Source organism: Ceratotherium simum, chromosome 13 (assembly GCF_057802395.1).
Source record: "Ceratotherium simum simum isolate JZ-2026a chromosome 13, ASM5780239v1, whole genome shotgun sequence".
NCBI classification, from domain to species: Eukaryota; Metazoa; Chordata; class Mammalia; order Perissodactyla; family Rhinocerotidae; genus Ceratotherium; species Ceratotherium simum.
Genome location: NC_141912.1, coordinates 24,505,284 through 24,526,350, shown reverse-complemented (window position 1 = coordinate 24,526,350; position 21,067 = coordinate 24,505,284). Strand labels below are relative to the sequence as shown.

Sequence of the window (21,067 nt, the reverse complement as noted above, 5' to 3'; positions counted from 1 at the left end):
ATTTTCATTAGAAAAACTGTGAGAGTGTGTGTGTGTGTATTTGGATAAGCCTAGAAAAAAGTTAAAGAATATGTACTTAACTGTTGATGAAGTAAAATATTTTAAAGGTAGGAAGTTATTCAGGGAAAGGAGCAGTAAATGAATTCACAAACCAGAAAAGAAATCTTGAAAAATCTAGAGTGAATGGTGTCATTGAAAGGGTCACTGAAATTGCTTGATAAGGAGTGACTGGATTCTCAGTGGTAGGATGTGGATCAGATGTAAGAATTTTGAATGTAGCATCAAGTCCCAGACCAGCAGGTGACCTGGAGAAGTGACTTTTCTCTGTGCACTTTATTTAGTATCTCCGAGGGTTGCATGTGGTCAAAATGAAATAAAGTCCTTGAATGAAAAGACTGTGAAACAGCAAAGCCGCTTCCAGATGCAGTTTCCTGCTGTTGTTCTGTTCTGCAGGCATTCAAGACAACCACTGCTTGTGGGCCTTGGCCTTTCTTTTCTTTATGAGGATCCAGGATATCAAGGTCAGGGATCACTCTCCAGGCCACCAGTTTTTAGTCTTTCCGTCAGTATTTCTTGTCTCTACTTTGTCTTCTGGTTCTTTTTTCAGTTTCAGGCTGGGGCGGCAACACCAGACAGACTCTCTTAACAAGACTCCGTAGGATTGCAACATCTTTTCTGGCCATCTGTACCACTCAACCCTGGATCATTATAAACTGTCCCCAGCCTTTGTCCAGTCCCACGGAGAAATGAGGAAGAAATGCCTGCAGCACTGAGAGCAAAGGTCAGAAGGGCTCCACCTCCACACCTGGCTCTAGAAGTGCCTCCTCAACTCCAGGGCCCAGTTCTCCCCGGGAGGTTCAACTGAGAGAAAGTCTGGGGACTGATGGCCTCAGTAGGAGATGGGCAGAGGGGTTGGGTGATAGAACCAGAGGCAGAAGAAAATCTAGAGGAGCCCAATGAAGGAGACCTTTGGGAAAGTGTAGATGTGGGATCCATCAGCCACACTATAGAAGGAGATATCTCCAGTCTCACAGTCCAAGAAGATCCCCACCTGGCTGGGAGGCTTCCTCAAGAGGAGGAGAGTCCGAGAGGAGGTGAGGGCCTGATACTTATTAGCATACAGTTCCACCAGCCAGAATCCATTTTGAGGTGACTGTGATTCCCCACATCTTTTCTGTGGTTTCCTCACAAACCCCAAGCTCCCAGTAAGTCTTGTCACCCACTTCTACCTCCAAGTAATGTCTTCCTGAAGACAAGGACTCATGGCCCAACACACAAGGGTCAGGAAAAAACCTTCCAAGTTTTTTTTAGAGAGATCCTCCCATGTATTTTTCTGCCTCACACTTCAGCAATCTTCAGACAGAAAGAGTTGACAGTAGGCAGTGTCTGGATCCAGAGTCACGTTAGCTGCAGAAAAAGTGAGAGACAAGAGAGAGCCAGGTCAGCTCTGGCATCCCAGGGCCCTCAGTGATGGGAAAGAGGGGAAAAGAAGCTGACCCTCTCCCATGAAGTCCCCTTCCTTCCTCCTCAAAACAGCTAGAGTGATAAGCATCTCCCCAAATGTCCTCAAGAACAGGTTTCAAGGAGCCACTGGGAGAGCTCAGAAACTTTCACAAGGAGGAGATAATGCAGGTTCCTGAAATCCAGGGGTCCCAAGTCCCTGGGAACAGGGGTGTCTAATCAGGAAGCCCCCCTTCCCCACCCCATCCTCTCCTCTCCCGCAGCATTTTTTACAAATCCCTCACGTGTCACTGCACTGCTATTATTTGTCTAATATTTCTCTCCTCTACAGACTAGGACCTGAGAAAGTAGAACACTGTGTGTGTTCATCACTGCGTTCTCACTGTCTAGCGCTGTCTGTCCCTGGCTCCCAAGTGGAGCTTAATAATTTTTGTAGCGTGAAGGAATGGGGCATGTCCTGTGGAGAGCCTTCAGCCATCTCTCTCTGCCAAACTGAAGCCCCAGGGGATCACGTGGGAGGGGGGATACGTGGCCAGGGCTTTTCGGCCAACTGTGTAGCATCCCTGATCTAATCAATATCCTTCCTTAACAGACTTCCCCAGAACTCATAGCTTAGAAGAGTCATAAGAGAGAAACTTTTATGTGTTCACCAAATGCTAGTTCCTGTTCTCCTGGGGACACAGCTAAATGACGTTTCCCAGCCTCCCTTGGGTACCCAGAAGAGTAGGCTGTATCCAGGCCTGGCCCATGAGAAACCTTCTGCACAATATTTCCACCCCTTTTCCCCGTCTTTTGACTGAATGCAGAGGAGAGTGAGGCCCTATAAAATCTGTGTGGAGCAGAGCTCTCACCTCCCCATAAGATCCATCCTGAATTCTGACGAGATGAAGAAATACACTTTATTATGCTTACCTAATGAGACGTTGGGGCTGTTTGTTAACAACAGTTAGTCTACCCTGATCAATACAAGCCAAATTGAAAGTCAGCTCCCTTTACAGGCTGTTTCTGTGGACAGTTTTCCTATGTTCTGCATGCTGAGGAGTCACAGATGATAACACACAGTCCCTGCCCTGTCAAGGAACTCAATCTTGAGACAAAGAAGCAAATAATATCACTTCAGGGCCGGCCCCGTGGCTTAGCGGTTAAGTGCGTGCACTTCGCTGCCGGCGGCCCGGGTTCGGATCCCGGGTGCGCACCGAGGCACCGCTCCTCCGGCCATGCTGGGGCCGCGTCCCACATACAGCAACTAGAAGGATGTGCAGCTATGACCGACAACTATGTACTGGGGCTTTGGGGGAAAAATAAATAAATAAAATCTTTAAAAAAAAAAAAAAAAGAAGCAAATAATATCACTTCAAAGAGAAAGTCTATAAAATCCTGTCAGTTCTTCCTTCCAAAAGCCCTCAAATCTGCCTTTTGTTCTCTATTTTATTAGTTTCAGAGAATCCTTTGTAATTGATTCCTTTCCTCTTATGTGTGCTTATCTATGTCAGTTTCCAAAGCTCTAACTATCTCTTTAGTGGTTCATCTGGAGCCCACACCACAGAGCCAAGCCCCTCTTTGCTGGGTCAAGGCTTCCCCACATGACCAAGCAGTAAAACCAGCCTAGTCTTCACTATGTCTCCAATTCTATGTTTTTCATCAAAGTTCAGCACTCACCTTCATTTTGTCAAACCCAATCATCAATTGTCAGTTTCCACCGTCTTCAAACTCTCAGCCACATTTGACTTAAACATTTACTCCTTCTTGATATATTGTCTTTCTTCAAATTCTGGGACACATACTCTGCTGGGATTTTCTTCTTGTTCCACTGGTTACTTTTCTCAGTCTCCTTTGCTGGGTCTTCCTTTTCCCAAGCTCTGAATGTACTATGAACTTCTATTCTTTTCTCTCTCAACACTCATCTTAAGGAATCTCATCCAATCCCAGGATTTTAAATACCACATGTGCACACATAACTCCCAAGTCTCCAGCTCTAGCATCTTCCAGACTCATACATCCAATTGCCTACTTGACTCCAGTCTAAAAGAGAACTTTTTGGGCCAGCCTCATGGCTTAGCGCTTAAGTGCACACGATCCGCTACTGGCGGCCCGGGGTTCGGATCCTGGGCGCATACCGATGCACTGCTTGTCCGGCCATGCTGAGGCTGCGTCCCACATACAGCAACTAGAAAGATGTGCAACTATGACATACAACTATCTACTGGGGCTTTGGGGGAAAAAAAAGGAGGAGGATTGGCAATAGATGTTAGCTCAGAGCCGGTTTTCCTCAGCAAAATGAGGGGGATTAGCATGGGTGTTAGCTCAGGGCTGATCTTCCTCACAAAAAAAAATAAATAAATAAAAGAGAACTTTTAATTTCTTCCTAGAAATTCCCTATCATTCCACCCAGTTGTTTGAGCCAAAAGCCCAAGCAGGACCTACCAATTGGACCTATCAGTAAGTCTTTTTCAAATCTTCCTTCAAAACATATCTCAAATCAAGCTACCACTTTTCATCGTCTTCATCAAATCCACCATGATATCTTGCCTGGATTCCTGCTGTAGCATCCTAACTGGCTTCCTTCCTTATCATCTTGCCTCTCTATAGTCTGTTCTCAACACAGCAACAGCCAAAATGATCTTAGAAAAACATAAATCGGATGATGTCACTCCCCGTCTCAGAAGTCCACAATGGTTTCCCATCATACTTAAAATAAATCCAAAGACATCACCATGGTCTGGAAGACTTTCCATGATGTGGCCCCAGATTACCTCTTGCACCACATCTCCTGTCATCTCTCTAGGCCCACTCACACTGCCCCTTCCAGGCACACAGGCCTCCTTTCAGTTCTTCAAACACTCTCGATCTTTTCCAATTTGGGATCTTTGTATCTGCCCCCAATCCTGCCTGGAACAAGGGAAGTCCTGGGTGTTAATATTTTGATTCCTTCTTATCCATCGTGTCTTGTCTTAAATGTCATCTCTCAAGAAGGATGTTCCCTGACCTCCCTCCTCTATTAAGTCTTCCTCCTTCATTGTCTATTCCTGCATCTGGTTAGTTTTCTTTATGGCCTAGCATATGAAAAGTACTTAGTAAATACATATTGCATAAGTGAGACAATAACAAGGGAAAAATAATACATTACAAAGGATTATCTGAAGCAGAACAATGCAAGGAGAGTAGCAGATAGAGTTGAAGGCCACTTAGAAGGAAGAACTGACAGCATCGGCTAGCCAATTAGAATGGAATGATAAGGAAAGAAGAGTCTTGGATGATTGAAGTTCTTCCTTGGGCAGTAGATAATGGTGTCATTAATACAAATACCAGAGAAGGAGAAAGACTAAGGGTATATTGGAGGGGTTGAAGGATATTGAATTTAACTTGGTCTGAATTACCATGGGACAATCCAGATAGACAAATTTTAGGAGGCTAGTGGAAGTGGAGCTTCAGAAAGAAGGCCAGATAGGAATGTGGGAGTATCCACATGTAGGTTTCCCAAGGAGCATATATAGAGGGGCAAGTGGACCCAGGAACCCTTGGGGAACACCCACACTTAGGAGGTAGACAAGGAAGAAGAGTCAGCATCTCTTGAGTCAGAATTAACCAGCTGTGTGACCTTGAACAAGTTACTTGAAATTACTGGGCCTTCTTCATGTTAAGGATAAGGGATTAGAGTATGTCTATTCCAACTCTACTCCAAAAGAGCAGGGGAGGGAGCATTGCCTGTGGGACGAGACTCCCCAGATTTGTGTCCTAGTGTCACCACTTCCTGGATGTTTTATTTAGAACAAGGTTGTTACTCTCTTTGTGGATTAATTTCCTTCATTGTAAACAGACATAATAATAGCACCTACCTCTTAGGGCTGTTGTGAAGATCAATAAATGGGGGAATACACATGTGCCTGGTGCGTGGTAGTAGCTGCTCAATAAATGCTAGCCATTTAAAAAGACAGTTTACAAGAGTTTACTTATCCCTCCTTTCTAGGGTTCTCCACAGGGGTTGCGATTATGAAGTGATCCCTCTGCTCTAAGGAGAGAGGCACTTAGGTGGTCAGAGTTGCCAGGTCTCCTCTAAGATGCCCATAACCCACTCGAGACTTAATGTCAATTGAATGGACGTTTTCTAGTTGTATCCTTCGGCCTATAGTGCTGAAAGTGTGAGGAGTAGACAACTCCAAGAAAGAAAGTGGGTGGGGAGGGCTTTAAGAAAGAAAAAACAGAAGGTCTAAAGCTGGAAAGAAAAAGGTGTATGTGCTGAACTGGGATGGGGCAGCACATGGTCATGATGCTCTGTAGATCTTCCCTGGGTCTCCACCCATGGCCTGCACAGGCAGGCCACCATTTGGAGCTGGAAGATAGAGAAAGAATACTAAGATCTTTCCTTACAAGTCCTGAGCCTGAGACCATAGAAATGAGACAATCACTCACTAGCATAGGACCGGGCTTTTCTCCACTCTGCAACAGAAAAAAGAGAGGTGAGTGCTCCTTGGCTAGAGCCAGATATTTATTGGCCTTTTCTGTGCCCTGGCTGCCTTCCTTTCCTCTCCTTGGTGCCCTCTTCACTCATCTCCAGCACTTATCTGACTGTCTCTCCTCATGTTCCTCACAACGATAGTGTCCAGAGAGAGGGAGGCCAGAGGAAATGGACTCTTCTATTTTCCCTTCTTGATGTCTGAGCATGGGCTTGGACTACACTGGGATCTCTGTACTCATCTCTTCTCGTTCCCTAAATTTGATGGCTTCATGCCTCAGTGTCTGAAAGGCACCAGCAGGTGCAAGCTCATGTGAATGCTGCAATTACTTGGGACACAGCCCTGGATACAGGACAGAACTCTGCTGGATTCACCCTTCTCTTCACAGAGATCATGGTCCACTGAACTCCCCTGGTCAGGAACTAGATCCCGTCTTCTCCTTCATCTTTTCCAAGGTGTAATACAATGTCCTGCATGAGGGAAGTGTGGCCCACTGCCTGGAAATCTGTCTCTTTGATTATTTAGCCTCAGTAGGAAGCAGCTCTTTCTCATGGTTAATATGTCACCTCTTGCTGCCATTAAAAACTCCCAGGAACACAAATGTTTTTTATAGCTTTACCTGGGAAGCTGCTCATGTGTTCTAGGCACTGTTGCTTATCGTCTCCCAGCTCATGGTTTGTCTATCTCCATTTGTTGTTATCCATGACTCATTAGCCATGAAACCCAAAGCAGGTTAACTAACTACTCAATGTCCCAGTTTCTTCATCTGTAGGGTGGGGATAAAACCAACAATTGCTTCTTACTTCATCTGGGGAGGACTTAGAACAGCACCCGTGCATATTAACCCTCCATGAATGTCATTGTCCTCTCTTTTGAAAGGTTCGTTCATGACCCCTGCACTGTTGACACTCAAATCTACCTCCCCTGGAGACAAGATCATCAGGTTCCTGCTGTGGGATTGGGATTTTAGTCCAAAAGTGAAGAGGAACCTCTGAAAAATTTGGCATGAGAAAATGTGTACATTGAAAATTACAATAGGGCAGGTGTAGGGGGAGATGGGAGGCAGGGCCACCATTTACATTGTCTTCTCTGGAATGATGCCTCCTGGGATTGCACAATGTAGCTAGCCCTTACTGGAGAAACAGATGGTAGGAGGCAGAGAGACCAGGTAGAAAGCTGCTGTAACACTCCAGGCAAGAAATGATGAGGGCTTGAAGCAAGGCCCTGGCCTTGGGGTCAGAAAAGAGAGGAGTGGATTTGATTACTACTATTAATAACAGCTAATACTTATATAGAAACTACTGAGAGTTTGGCATTGTACTTCAGGCTTTACATGAATTAACACTAAAAGGTAGATGCTCTCATTTCTCACATTTTATTTTTTTTTATTTTTTTCTTTAATGTGAAATTTTTGTTGTACATTATTGTTTGTCAGTCACCATATAAATGCATCCCTTCACCCCTTGTGCTCACCACCGACCCCCCTTGTCCCTGGTAACCACTGAACACTTTTCTCTGTCCGTGTGTTGGTTTGTCTCCCACTTATGAGTGAAATCATGTGGTGTTTGCCTTTCTCTTTCTAACTTATTTTGCTTAACATAATACCTTCCAGATCCATCCATGTTGTTGCAAATGGGAGGATTTTGTCTTTTTTTATGGCTCAGTAGTATTCCATGGTATATATATACCACATCTTCTTTATCCATTCATCAACCGAGGGACACTTGGGTTGCTTCCATGTCTTGGCTATAGTGAATAATGCTGCAAAGAACATAGGGGTTCCTAAGCCTCTTTGGATTGTTGATTTTAGGTTCGTTGGGTAGATAACCAACAGTGGGATAGCTGGATCACATGGTATTTCTATTTTTAATTTTTTGAGGAATCTCCATATTGTTTTATACAGAGGCTGCAGCAGTTTTCATTCCCACCATCAGTGAATTAGGGTTCTCGTTTCTCCACAGCCTCTCCAGCATTTGTTGTTTTTTGTCTTGGTGATTATAGCCATCTAACGGGTGTAAGGTGATATCTTAGTGTACTTTTGATTTGCATTTCCCTGATGATTAGTGATGTTGAACATCTGTTCATGCACCTATTGGCCATCTGTATATCTTCTTTGGAGAAGTGTCTGTTCATCTCCTCTGCCCATTTTATATTGGGTTGTTCGTTTTTTTCTTGTTCTGTTGTGTGAGTTCTTATATACTACGGAAATTAATCCCTTGTCAGATATAGAGTTTGCAAATAGTTTTTCCCAGCTGGTTGCCTATTCATTTTGATTCTGGTTTCATTTGCCTTGTAGAAACTCTTTAATCTGAAGAAGTCCCACTTGTTTATTTTTTCTTTTCTTTCCCTTGTCCGTGTAGACATGGAATTCCAAAATATCCCTTTATGACTGATGATGAATAGTGTATTGCCTATATTTTCTTATAGGATTTTTATAGTTTCAGGTCTCACCTTCAAGTCTTTGATACATTTTGAGTTAATTTTTGTGTATGGAGAAAGAAGATGGTCTACTTTCATTCTTTTGCAAGTAGCTGTACAGTTTTTCCGGCACCATTTATTGAGGAGACTTTCCTTTCTCCATTGTATGTTCTTAGCTCCTTTGTCAAAGACTAGCTGCCCATAGATGTAAGGTTTTATTTCTGGGCTTTCAGTTCTGTTCCATTGATCTGTGTGTCTGTTTTTGTACCAGTACCATGCCGTTTTGATTACTATCACTTTGCAGTATGCTTTGAAGTCAGGGATTGTGATGCCTCCAGCTTTTTTCTTTTTTCTCAGGATTGCTTTAGCTATTTGGGGTCTTTTGTTGCCCCATAAAAATTTTAGTATTTTTTGTTCTGTTTCTGTGAAGAATGTCCTTGGGATTCTGATTGGGATTGTGTTGAATCTGTAGATTGCTTTAGGTAGTATGGACATTTTAACTATGTTTATTCTTCCAAACCATGTGCATGGGATATTTTTCCATTTCTTTATGTTATCATTGATTTCACCCAATAATGTCATATAGTTTTCATTACATAGGTCTTTCACCTCCTTGGTTAAATTTATTCTTAGGTATTTTATTCTTTTTGTTGCAATTATAAATGGGATTATCTTCTTGAGTTCTCTTTCTGTTAGTTGATTATTGGCATATAGAAATGCAACTGATTTATATAAGTTGCTTTTGTACCCTGCAACTTTGCTGTAGTTGTTGATTATTTCTAATAGTTTTCCAATGCATTCTTTAGGGTTTTCTATCTATAAGATCATGTCATCTGCAAATAGCGAGAATTTCACTTCTTTGTTGCCTATTTGGATTCCTTTTATTCCTTTTTCTTGCCTAATTGCTCTGGCCAGAACCTCCAGTACTATGTTGAATAAGAGTGGTGAGACTGGGTACCCTCATCTTATTCCTGTTTTCAGAGGGAATGCTGTCAGTTTTTCCCCATTGAGTATGATGTTGGCTGTGAGTTTGCCATATACGGCCTTTATTATGTTAAGGTACTTTCCTTCTGGGGCTGGCCCCATGGCTTAGTGGTTAAGTGCGTGCTGCTGCTGGCGGTCCAGGTTCGGATCCTAGTCGTGCACTGATGCACCGCTTCTCTGGCCATGCTGAGACTGCGTCCACCATACAGCAACTAGAAGGATGTGCAACTATGACATACAACTATCTACTGAGGCTTTGGGGAGAAAAAGGGAAAAAAAAAAAAAGGAGGAGGCGTGGCAATACATGTTAGCTCAGAGCCGGTCTTCCTCAGCAAAAAGAGAAGGATTGGCACAGATGTTAGCTCAGGGCTGATCTTCCTCACACACACACAAAAAAGGTACTTTCCTTCTATACCCATTTTCTTGAGAGTTTTTATCATAAATGGATGTTGGATCTTGTCAAATGCCTTCCCTGTATCTATTGAGATGATCATGTGGTTTTTATTCCTCGTTTTGTTAATGTGGTGTTTCACATTGATTGATTTGCTGATGTTGAACCATCCCTGTATCCCTGGTATAAATCCCACTTGATCATGGGGTATGATCTTTTTAATGTATTACTGTATTCAATTTGCCTATATTTTGTTGAGGATTTTTGCATCTATGTTCATCAGAGATATTGGTCTGTAGTTTTCCTTCTTAGTATTGTCCTTGTCTGGCTTTGGTGTCAGGGTGTTGTTGGCCTCATAGAATGTATTGGGAAGTGTTCCATATTCCTCTACTTTTTGGAATAGTTTGGGAAGGGTGGGTATTAAATCTTCTTTGAATGTTTAGTAAAATTATCCAGAGAAGCCATCTGGTCCTGCACTTTCATTTTTTGGGAGATTTTGGATTACTGTTTCAATCTCTTTACTTGTGATTTGTCTATTCAAATTCTCTATTTCTTCTTGATTCAGTTTTGGGAGGTAGTATGAGTCTAAGAATTTATCTATTTCTTATAAATTGTCCAGTTTGTTGGCATATAGTTTTTCATAGTATTCACTTACAATCCTTTGTATTTCTGTGGTATCCATTATAATTTCTCCTTTTTCATTTCTAATTTTATTTATTTGAGCCTTCTCTCTTTTTTTCTTGGTGAATCTGGCTAAGAGTTTGTCAATTTTGTTTATCTTCTCAAAGAACCAGCTCTTTCTTTCGTTGATCCTTTCTACTGCTTTTTTTGGTTTTGATTTCATTTATTACTCCTCTGATTTTTATTATTTCCCTCCTTATGCTGACTTTGGCCTTTGTTCATTCTTATTTTTCTAATTCTGTTAAGTGTAGTTTGAGGTTTCTTATTTGGGCCTTTTCTTGTTTGTTAATGTGGGCCTGTATTGCTATGAGTTTCCCTCTCAGGATCGCTTTTGCTGAGTTGGTATGGTGTATTTTCATTTTCATTTGCCTCCAGATATGATTTGATTTCTCCTTTAATTTCATCAAAGATCCATTGGTTGCTCAGTAACATGTTGTTTAGTCTCCACATCTTTGTTACTTTCCCAGTTTTTTCTTGTAATTGACTTCTAGCTTTATGGCGTTATGGTTGGAAAAGATACTTGCTATGATTTCAGTCTTCTTCAATTTATATAAGCATGCCTTATTTCCCAACATGTGGCCTATTCTTGAGAATTTTCCATGCATACTTGAGAAGAATGTGTAATCTGCTGTGTTATTAAGTCCATCTTGTCGAGTTTTTCATTTAAGTCCATTGTTTCCTTATTGTTTTTCTGTCTGGATGATCTATCCATTGATGTAAGTGGGGTGTTAAGATCCCCTACTATTATTGTGTTTTGTTACTATCTCCTTTTAGGTTTGTTAATAGTTGCTTTATGTACTTTGGTGCTCCTGTGTTGGCTCCATATATATTTATAAGTGATATGACTTCTTCGTGGAGTGTCCCTTTTATCATTATATATTGCCTCTCTTTGTCTCTCATTACCTGTTTTATCTTGAAGTCAACTTTGTCTGACATAAGTATGGTACACCTGTTTTCTTTTGTTTGCCATTGGCTTGGAGTATTGTCTTCCATCCTTTCACTCTGAGCCTGTGTTTGTCTTTAGAGCTGAGATGTGTTTCCTGGAGGCAGCGTATTGTTGGGTCTTGTTTTTTATCATTTCCCACATTTTATATATAAGGAAGCTGAGGTCCAGTGAGGTTAAATAATGCACCCAAAGTCACACAAGTCGTTACTGGATGAGCTGGGACTTGAGTCCAGGCAGTCTGGCTCCAGAGTCTGTGCTCTAAGCAGTAAGCTGGACTATTTTAAAGGAAGTGCAAATAGTAGAACTCGGCTGTTAGTCACATGTGGTAGATGAGAGAGAATGAGAGGAGTTGAAATGACTCTTAGATGGTGTTGTTCACTCAGAAAAAAAGAGAAGGCAGGGTTGGTGGGAGTTTAGTTTTGGATTCACTGACTTTGAGATGCTTTCAAGGCCTCTAAAGGGAGGTGTCCAGTGGGCATTGGGCTGTGGAAGTGGGTAGGGCTGGAGCCAGAAATCCAGGGGCTAGTGGAGGAGGAGTGGTCGGTTTACAGGGCAGAGACCTGAAAATGGAGTGGACCCAACAGGGAATGTATGTAGTATGAAAACAGAGCCCAGTACTGAATCTTGAGGAATATCAGCAGTTATGGAGCAAGAGGGGCAAGAATTCTGAGAAGGAGCTCCCAGGAGGAGGGAAAGAACCAGGAGAGCATCCTGGGAATTGGTGAGGCAGATGCCAAATTAGAGAGTACAACCTACTCATGAAGAAAGAATAGAGAAATGCATATGGATTTAGTGACTGGGAGACCATTAATGACCAGCAGGAACCATTTTTGTGGTGTGGTAGAGGAGAGGTCAGTCATCACGGCAGATAAAAGAATGGAAGCCATGCATGTGTTCTCTTCTCTGAGACCTTCCTTTCTTGGAAGTAGAGACGTAGAGAGACCTGAGAGGAAGCATACTGCCCAGGGAAAGGGTGGGGAGGAGCTGGCGAAGATGGGAGAAGCCTGTGCTTGTTCTAGCTTGTTGTGTGGCTGAAGACTCCAGTGTGGCACTCCCATGGTCAACCCTCTTGTAGTTCACACTCCTGTGCAATCTCTTCCTCTTGACTGTGGTCTGAGCCTGTGACTTGCTTCTAAATGATAAAATCTGGCAAAGGCGATGGGCAGTCACTTCCATGATGACATTGTTGTATAAGAACCTGTCTTGCCAACTGGCCCACTCTAGAGGCTCTCTCTCCCTTCCTGAATCTGAAGAAGAAGCCGTCATGGTGGGAGGCCCACATTGCAAGGAGCTGGAGGTGGCCTCTGAGAGCTGAGAGCAGCCTCCAGTCAACAGCCAGCAAGAAGTTGGGGCCCTCGATCCTACAGCTGTAAGGAAATTAATTCTGCCAACAACCTGAGTGAGCTTGGAAGTGGATTCTTTCTCAGTAGAGACTCAGGATGAGGAGACCACAGCCTGGCTGACATCTTGATTGCAGCCCTGTTAAACCCTGATCAGAGGACCAAGCTAAACAGTGCCTGCACTTCTGACCCACAGAAACTCTGAAATAATCAATGTGTGCTGCTTTGAACTACTAAATTTGTAGTAATTTCTTACACAACAATAGACAACTATTACATAAGGAAGGAAAATGAGACAGGGGAGTCAATGACAAAAATAGAGAGAAGCAAAAAACGAATTTATATCTCTAGCCCTGACCACTTGCCTGGCTTGCACACTTGGTTATCCAAGTTCCTATTCTGCATCTCCACTGGGGTCCCTAATAGGATCCCAAGATCCTCCACCTTGACCTATCCAAAACTGAACTTCCAATTCTGTGCACCTCCTCCCCTTACCCCCACAACCTGCTTCTCTCTCAGTTTCTCTATCTCAGCAAATGGCAACTCCTTCCTTACAGTTTCTAAGGCCTAAGAACTTGGAGTCACCCTTGATCCACTCTTTATTCACACCCCACGTCTAAGCCCATTGGAAAAGCCTTTTTACTCTGTTTTAAAGATAAATCCAGCCCTGACCGCTTCCACTGATCCTTTTGGTATAAGCCATTCTCTTCTCTCACCTGGATCACTGCAGGAGCTCCCAGCTGGCTTTCAGGTTTCTATCCTGCCATTCCCCCCGACAGCCCAGTCTCAGTTTAGCATCTGACATGACTTCTTAAAACACAAGTCAGATCCTGTCCCTCCTGTGCTGAAAACTGTGCAGTGGCTCCCCTCTCAGAGACAAAGCCAAGGCCAGATGATGGCATTCAATGCCAAACCCCTGTCCCCTCTGATTCTCCTGGTCATGCCCTGTCCCCTAGCCACAACAGCCTCTTTCTACTCTTCAAACACACCACATGTGTGGGGGGAGGGGCTTTGGCACTGCTGTTCTCTCTACTTCAAATGCTTTTCCCCCAGGTAGTCCTGTGACTTGATTCACTACATCATCACCACCCTATTTTAAATTGCAGCTTCCGATGCAATATTCTTTACTCTAGTTTATTTATCTCCTGAGCACTTATCATCATGTGCCACACCACATATTTAACTAATCGTTTAGTTTTTTGTCTGTCTCCCTCCGCTAGAAGGTAGGTTCTTATTGAATGAGGAATTTCTGTTTTGTTCACTTCTATGCCCCCAGCATCCAGAATAGTAACTGGCACATTGTTACTGCTCATGGATCTTTACTGAGTTAATGAATGAATGACTGAATGACTGGACTAAATAGAGAAGCCTATAGGGAATCTGGAGAGTGAGGGGTCCAGCATAAGGGTGAAGAAAGAGCCTCAGACAGGAGAAAGGACATGCACTCTGTTGAAACCAGAGGAAACAGATCAGAAGGGGCAAGTGCAGGTGGTGGGGCAGGAAGTTTGGGACCTCCCTCTTCTATCTTCTCTCTGAGGTGGGGGGTTGCATCACCATCAGAGACGTGGGGAAAGGCTGTGGTGATGAGGATAATGGCTAATGTTCACTGATCACAGCTATGTGCTACGTTCTGTACTGGGTGCTCTCCACGCCTTACCTCATTCCCTAACATCTGCTCAGAGAAGTGAGTGTAATTAACTTAATTTCTAGATGAGGAAAATAGAGTTTCAGAGAGGTTAAGGAAGCTGCCTCCATTTGTCTGAGTAAGTAGGATAAACAGGGGCCAACCAGGTGTGTTGAACAGGCAGAGGAAATGGGCACTGACAGGTGAAACTGAGTGATACGTTTGAGGCCCTGCAGGAGGTGTGGTCAGGCCAGTCCAGGGTGGCACATGGCAGGGAGTGTCCAAGGATGGAGCAGAAATAGAAGGACCGGACCTCTGAGAGCCTGCAATGCAAGGACAAAATGTCCAGGGATTGTACTTTATCTTTTACGGTAGTGTTTCTTCAACTGAGTTATGTAAAAAACTTGCTTAGTCAAAAACTAATTTCTAGAACACATCTGAAAATATATCTTCAAACCTGGAGGAAGTGTATTTGAAAATGTAGCATTAAATGTTAAAATTTGTCAGTAAGGAGTTCATTTGTCACTGGTGAGATTATAAACATAGTAATGAGCTTGGAAACTGGAATCACTCAGAGATGACTGATCACAAGGATGTTAACCAAGGGATACGGAGTTGGCTTAGGTTGTGATTTTTTAGATTCAAATTGACATTAAGAGAATTTTTCAGAAAAATTTGAAAATTCTTTTAGAATTTACAAGTCTCCATAGCATTCACTACCCCACTAACACTGCAAACGGCCATGGGAAGTCACAGGAGGTCTGGGAACTCAAAGGAATGTAATCAAGTGTCTGTTTTAGTAAGTTTCCTCTGAGACTCTAGACTGTGGTCAATATTGTAATAACTTTTCAAAAGCAATGTGTTACTTTTGCTGGTTCTTTTTCAGATTTCTTTTCTGTTTCCTGACATTTATTTGGTCTTAAGTCTTAAAAGTCTTAAGAGGGAAAGGACAGCAGTAGCTCTTGGAGGAAGAGAAGCAGAAACCAAAGAGGGTAGAGGGGTTTGTTGGTGAAGCTGTGAAGAGAAGGGCTGTGGTAAACTGAGTCCCAGTGATCTGTGATAAAAGAAGAGAGACAAATTGGGAGAGGCGGTTGATGCTGAGAAGGGGCCCTGGGCTAAGCAGTAGAAAGGACCTGCCCTAAGGGGTAGGTGGGAAAGGAGCCCACCTGGGTGTGTGGTGGCAGCCTTGAGAAATCAAGGGTACACAGGAGGAGGAGCAGGAAAGGATATGGAGTTCAGTTTTGGACACAGGTTTTAAAAACCTTTGGGGCCTTCATGAGGTGCGAGCCAGTGATATTGGGATTATATGGATAAATCCAGATTGTGTAGAAGTGAGCAAGGCCTCAGGGGAAAGAATCAGGATAAATGTACCTATTAAATGAGGCAGATGAAGTCTTAGATTAAACAAATATTCTAATTTACTTACTATCCACTTTCTGGGCTTTTCTCCAGCCTGAAGTAGAACAAAGAAACCTCATGAGATACCTGGCATGTGGGAGGGTCTCAAAGCAGACACAGAGGAGAGAGAAGCACAGAACTTCCTGAGCTCTCTTTGGAGTTTCTTTGCAAAAGGACAAGAAATTAATCAGTACCGTCTGTAGCAGAGGAGCCAAGTCTACTGGGCAAAGGAGTCTCTGGGAGACCGCTTCCTGGGGTGTGTGTCCAGTGAGTCCTGGGAGCTGTCCCAGAACTGGGAACACTAGGGCACAGACAGGGTCACAGGTGGGAAAGGAAATGCAGCAGGGTTGGTGGTAGTGAGTGAGGAAGGACTGCACTGAAAACCTCAATTACAACATCCCCTGATCCTCTTCATCCTTACCCTCTCCCTTTCCTTCTGTTCAACCCCCTGTTCCACAGTCTTCTTTGGACCTCACTGCCTCAGTCTTCAGATTGCTTTATCTTTGTCCAGCATTCTTGCTCTTTCTCCCCATGAAGTTTCCAGACGAAACCCAGAACACCCCCCCGGAAAAGTCCCAGAAGAAGCAAGAGTGAAGTCTGAGCATCTGCCCAACTAAAGTCCTTTAAAAAGGACTTTAAACCTTTAAACAGGTGACTGAGATGGAATTGCTGAGCATTATCCCTGCGGAGAAAAGTAGGAAAGGGCCAAAAACAGCGGGCTGCTGGGGCACACGTAGATGCCTCAAAGACTGTCTAAGATTCCTGGTCCAGCCCAATGGCAGGGAGGGGCCTGGCTGTGATAGCGATTCCGGCCTTGCCGCACTCTCTCCCACTGGATGGTTGGGAAACCAAGAAACCCTGAGAGTCATTGTGAAAAAACAAAAAAAGAAAAAAAGGAAACCACGGGACTTAGAGAGGCACAAATCATCCCTGAAATATGGAACTGAAACTGATTGTTTCCCAAGAAATACTGCATAAGTGGCAATTAAGAAAGGCCAAAAGGGGTGCCGGTCTGGTGGCACAAGTGGTTAAGTGTGCACGCTCTGCTGCGGCGGCCCCGGGTTCGCCAGTTCAGATCCCAGGCGCGCACCGATGCACCGCTTGTTAAGCCATGCTGTGGTAGCGTCCCATATAAAGTAGAGGAAGATGGGCACGGATGTTAGCCCAGGCTCAGTCTTCCTCAGCAAAAAAAAAAAAGAGGAGGATTGGCAGATGTTAGCACAGGGCTGATCTTTCTCACAAAAAAAAGGCCAAAAGGGATTCCCAGAAATGATTCAGACCATTTGTAAAGGGCCTAAGATGAAGAGAGAGGACTACGCACATGCACACCCTCCTTCCCTTTAAACAACATCCTCACCTGCCTCCTTCTGTCCAGCATTGACTTCAGTGAACTCACATCCTTGTAAAATGGCAAGTATTCAAGGACTCTGACTTGGCATCTCCTGGTGGAAGTGCTACATGCCTCGCCTCTGTGATGCTGATGGGCCCCGTCCTTGTCCGAGCACATGACCAGACAGGATGCACCTACAGCTGTTGGACCTCCATGTGCTTGAGTCTCAGCTCTGGGGAGAAAGGGGACAGGGGAGCTCGCTGTCCTTCACACCTTGGACAGAAAATGAGTCATCTCAAGGGTCACTCCCTCCCCATGGAGCTGGTTACCACCCAGTAAGAGGGAGAAGAGGTGGAGACATGTGAGTAAACGAAGAACCCTGGACTAACCACAAGGTGGGTCATGCCTCTCCCTCAGAAGTCTGGGGGAATAGACACAATGTGAGACCCTGCTTTATTTTGTCCCTAACACTTATCTTGTGGTAATCAATTTACATTTCTCTTTGTCTGTTATCTGTCTCCCTACTCTTGCATGAAGCTCCACAGGGGCAGAAATTTTTGTCTGCTTTGTCTGCTGCTGGATTCCCAGCACCTAAAACAGAAGGTAGGAAGAATTGCCAGATAAAATACATCATATTTTTATTTCCTAAATTGGGCAACCTTAAATACAGAGGACTCTGTGTAGATATTTGTGGAATGAATTAATACTGTTTTCTATTTGGTGCTTTCACTGGGAAACAGAAAAACCAAGCAAGGCAGCAGGCAGGGAGACAAGAGGAGTGGGGCTGACTTTATAAGCAGAGACCCCTGTCTATTTGCTGTGATACAGACACTGTGCTGAGCACAGGGGTTGAGTAGAAGGAGTAAAGAGAAGAGTAGGAGAGAGCCCTTCCTTCAAGGAGCCCTCTGACCTCAGGCTCACACCCTCCTCTCTCCTTCAACCACACCCCCTGGCAGTCTCTCCACAGCCCTGTCTCAGACACTCACAGTTCTCTGCTCCTCTGACTGACTCAGTCACTGGATCGCTTTGTGATTCAGACTCTGGGCCAGGCCAGGGCTTCAGCCAGGACTCTCCACTGCCTCCAGTATCTCAAACTGGAATACTCTCAGAGGCAGGAGAGTGTTCAGGGGCCAGGTATCATCATCGGTAGGGCTCCCCTGAGGACTCCATGTAGATTTGTGTCTGGCCCTGATGCCACGTGTCTGTGCCTGTCCCAGCGCTGAAACAGATGATGACAGGGATGAACTTTGGACTGTGCACCCCTTGCCCCTACTTTTGTGATGGAAGATAGCAGTGATTTCAGGGAAAGAAGCCAAGTCTAGAGATTGTCCCATACAGACCTGAGCTGGTCAGTCTCGCCACAGCACTGCCCATCTGGCACTCACACAGCAGGCATGAGGCTTTTGAGCTCAGCGGGCCTGTTGACAATCCCTCATGTGTGCACTTGGAGAGAGCAGGTGATGTGGCTGTGGGTCCTGGGAATGAGAACAAGCTGCAGAAAAACAATTTTATATTAAAACCAAACCAACAATAAAGCCCGATGCAGGATGCACCTGCTGAACACTTTTTACTTCTTTGGTCCTACAGGGATTTGCAGGAAGGACAAGGAGCTGTTGTTAGGAAACAAGGTCAAGTAGGGATGAAGTCAGAGATGGTGCAATTTTCTTATTAGGAGAGAACTGTAGTGGGGGCAGGTAGAATGGGTGAAGCTAGAGAAATGATTCTGTTGTTCAGGATCATTCTGTAGTCTGAATCAATTCTGAAGCTACAGAAATGAAGCTCTGGAGTAGTCAGAACCCAGGAAAGATATGGATCAAATGAGTCATCCAGTATTAATACCCTCCATCAACTTGGGTGGATAAATGCTCTGCAAGCTTCCCTTCAAAATCTGAACCTCTCTCTAGCTGTGGCAACATGTAAGGCCAACAGACCCAAACGCGGGTAGGAACTGTGCTCTTGACAGAGGGGCGCAGCATTTTGGTTGAGTGTGTGAGCTCTAGGGTTATACCATCTGCATTCACATATGGCTCCACCAACCTCTCCGGCTGTGTGATCTTGGGCACACTATTGATGTCTCTAAGCCTCCTCTACAAAATGGGTTGAATTGTAGTGACAGCTTCCTAGGCAGGCTGTGAAGACGGAACAAGGGTATATGTGCAGTGCCTGGTACAGAATGCTCGGTAAATATAAGCTGTTGCTCTAAAAACTCTTATTCCAATTTACTTGATAATGTGGTTACTTATCAACACCTAGCTATGTCTCTAGATTACAAATCCTTGAAGAGAGATGTCTGGGCTGGTTAATCTGTATTTGTACTTCTCTCCCCCTCCCACCAGCCCAATCCACTCTCTACTCTATTCCAGTCAGCTCTGTGCCCCACAGGCTGACCTCTGGGGACTGTATCAGCAGCCTCTGCCGCCTGGCTTCTGGTGGAGATCTGCCAAGAGGAGACAACAGCAGAAGATCCAAAGGGTAGAAGGGCACAGACTCTGGGGAATCTATTCCCCTAGCTCCCTCGCTACTGGGCAGCAGGTGACAGTGGCCGGCTTCCTGCTCTAGAGGCCACAGCTCTGTCAGGACCCTCTGCTGTGGCTTTAAGTCTCATCTCCTTTGAAAATACTCTCCCCTTGCTCCATCAGACCCACTGGTGATTTTCCTGCTGTAGCGCCAGGATGTGTCGCCATTCCTTGTCAGTGACATCACTTGAACCTTCCGCTGATCTTAGCAAATGGTCCCTCCATTAAACTCTCTTCAGTTTCCTTTCTGGACTGTGCCTGATTTCCCACCAGGACTGTGACTGATTTGGTGCTTCATCTCACTCATTTGTTCATGTCTTCAAATGTCACCTCATCCATGAAAGTTTTCTTTGATCTTTATAGCCAGGAAATATTTCTCTTTCCTATGAATGTTCAAAGAACTTTATGAGGCAAGAAAGAGACCTGGAATGCCACTAACCCTATCAACTCAGCCACTGTAGAATCTAGGCTTTCTCCGAATTCTCAGTATCACTGGTCTAGTCTAGCAATAGACTCCCTTTCTCCTCATCCTTTCTCCTTATCCATTTGTTACCACACAAAGATGGGGTACTCCTATCTAGTGCACATAAAAAAGACAATTATTACAGCATCAGCCTTTGGGAAAAGAAAACAGCTTTATTGCAAGATCTATCTGTAAGGAGACAGGAAGCATATGCTCTCAGATCTTTCTCCCCAATTCAGGGCTTGGGGCAAAATTTATGGGATGAAGGGCAGGGTGGTCTGAAGGGTGGATATAGATGATTGGAGGCACGAGAAGTGAGATAATTGATGACCTGCACAAGCGTAGTCAAGTTTCATGGCTCTTCATAGGACACATATTTACAAATGGTGGTGTTAGAACGATCCAAGGGTGGAGTTTTCAGCCCTTGATGTCAAAAGGATCAGTTATCAGGCATTTTCACAGGCCCAGTTGACGGGTTGGTGGTCTCAACTGGCCTGAACTGAACAAGGGGTCTCAGTTCCTGAAAAACAACTCTTAATTACTCTGTTGATAAGATGGGATCAGTTTAGACTGGTCCTAGAGGGCCCGTGGTTATACTTTTGCAGTAGGCAATCGAGACTAAGATGCTTTTTTTTTTTGTGAGGAAGATCAGCCCTGTGCCAACATCGGCCAATCCTCCTCTTTTTTTTTTTTTTTTTTGCTAAGGAAGACTGGTCCTGGGCTAACATACGTGCCCATCTTCCTCCACTTTACATGGAACGCCGCCACAGCATGGCTTACCAAGTGTTGCATCGGTGCATGCCCGGGATCTGAACCAGCAAACACCGGGCCGCTGCAGCGGAGCATGCGCACTTAACCGCTTGCATCACCGGGCCAGCCCCCGAGACTAAGATGCTTTAAAGGACTTGTTCAAGATCAGAGCTACTTGGTTTTCTGATTTCTAGTCTAGTCATCTTTCTCTGGCACCAAGATGCTCCTGCTTAACTCTGAGAGTCAGATGTAGAGGCTTCCTAGGGGGAAACAGTCCCTGGTCCCAGGAATGTGAAGACTTGAACTGGCAG

At 44.4% G+C, this 21,067-nt stretch overlaps 1 pseudogene; it reads right to left on the bottom strand.

Moving 5' to 3' along the window:
- Positions 1 to 889: 889 nt before the first annotated feature.
- Positions 890 to 17,204, bottom strand: LOC147915413 (butyrophilin subfamily 1 member A1-like; annotated as a pseudogene).
- Between the last annotated feature and the right edge of the window lie 3,863 nt (positions 17,205 to 21,067).